Raw genomic sequence first — 1,834 nt, 5'->3', positions numbered from 1 at the left:
TTTACCGTAATCGTCATATACTGCCAACAAATATAATGATGCTGATTTCAACACACTGTTTCTTTCTAGTCTAAAGTACTGTCCCTTAGTTTGGGCTACTACCACCCAGGGAAACTTGGAAAAAACTTTATGTACTGCAAAAAAAAATTCTTACGAGTCGTAGAAAACGTTCCAAAATATGTTCATACACGTGCTTTTTAATAAAATATAATGCCAATTGCCAGTATGTACGATTATTGACTCTGTAGAGCACACAAACAAGAAATAAAATAGGGAGTCAGCTTTCTAAGAACACTATAGCGGATCTAAAAAATCAACATTACAGTATATACGACAAGGCCGAGAGTTTTGGAAAGTGGAAACTGTTAGAACGACATACGGACAACAAACTCTTCGTAACAACCTGCCAAGGCTACTGAATAAATTACACAACGAAACCAATGGATTGGAAAATACCTCTTTGAAATTTCTGTATAGTTATTTCTGCCTGCACTAGATTGTTTTTCCCTGGCTTTCGCAATTTTTTTTTTATTTCCTTATGGGAACTAACTAGTCCCATTGTATAGATTATATTCTTGGTTCTTTCGTTTGTTTGGTATGTATAAGAAATGGTATTATTACGGCTTGTGTTTTTTGATTATATCTTTCTCGCCCTCGTGTTTTTAGAACAGTTGCGATACCGTTAGGCCTTCCATTGCTAATTTGTCAACCTTATTGGTTGGAGATGTTTTTTACTATGCCTTGTTGCTAGAACACATTTTTTTCTTCATTTGCTTCGCATGGTTCGCGATGCTAAATTTTGTGCAAAAGGCATTTGTAACAATGATGTACTGCCTTTGTGTTTGCTAACTTCGCGCAAACGCCAATGCGGGGGCCTGCCCATGTGGCAACTTTTTCTGCATGCCTCTCGCGTCATGTACTGATGCAAATAAACATCATTGTCATTGTCAAATCTCCGCCCCATCTCCCTTCCTGCGCCGGGAAACTGTTTGAACACATGGTCAACGAGCGGTTCACAACACATCTCGAGGTAAACGATCGCCATCCGCCCACCATGTTCGGTTTCCGCCAGATGCTCTCCACACAGGACGTCCTCTTCCAGCTAAAGGAAGATATTCTTGACCATTTGAGCAAACACAGCAAGTCATCAATTCTAGCTCTAGACGTAAAGGGCGCCTTCGATAACGTGAGCCATGAAGCCATTCTCCGTAACCTAGAAGATTCGGCTGTGGTGCCAAAACATACGCCTACATGCGCGCTTTCCTCACCAACCGTACGGCCACGGTGGGGATTGCCAACCTCCGGAGTAAGACATTTCACCTAGCTAAAAGGGGTACGCCGCAAGGTTCGGTAGTGTCGCCACTCCTCTTCAGCGTGGCCTTACTCAAACTTCCCCGCCTCTTAGACACCGTCTCAGGGGTATTCCATGCTCTATATGCAGATGATATGACACTATATGCAGATTTTGGCAGCAGTGGTTGCAGTTAGAGGAACGCTGACTTATACGCACTTCTTTGTACCCGCAGTGTGAATGGCCCCTTTGTGAACTTCAAGCTCGCGCTGCCTGGTCAACGCATCTGCTCCTGCGCCCTATCGATCAAGCGTCGTACCTTTCTGCCGATCAGCGTCCTGTCGACCAGCGAGGATTACACTTGGATTATCTTCGTGCGTGGACTGCCTGCGCACTGTCTTATCCCAGGCCACTTCAGCATCAAGGCCAACGCAAGCTTGGCCACGGCTTTCATTTGGCCGCAGCGGTTGCAGTTAGAGGAACTTATACGCACTTCTTTGTACCCGCAGGTTAGTTTTTTGCTCATTGACACTCTGCTTTCTT

The sequence above is a fragment of the Dermacentor silvarum genome, unplaced genomic scaffold, assembly GCF_013339745.2.
Source record: "Dermacentor silvarum isolate Dsil-2018 unplaced genomic scaffold, BIME_Dsil_1.4 Seq368, whole genome shotgun sequence".
Taxonomy (NCBI): Eukaryota; Metazoa; Arthropoda; class Arachnida; order Ixodida; family Ixodidae; genus Dermacentor; species Dermacentor silvarum.
The sequence above is the reverse complement of the archived record's forward strand: the minus strand, read 5'-3'. Positions refer to the sequence as shown.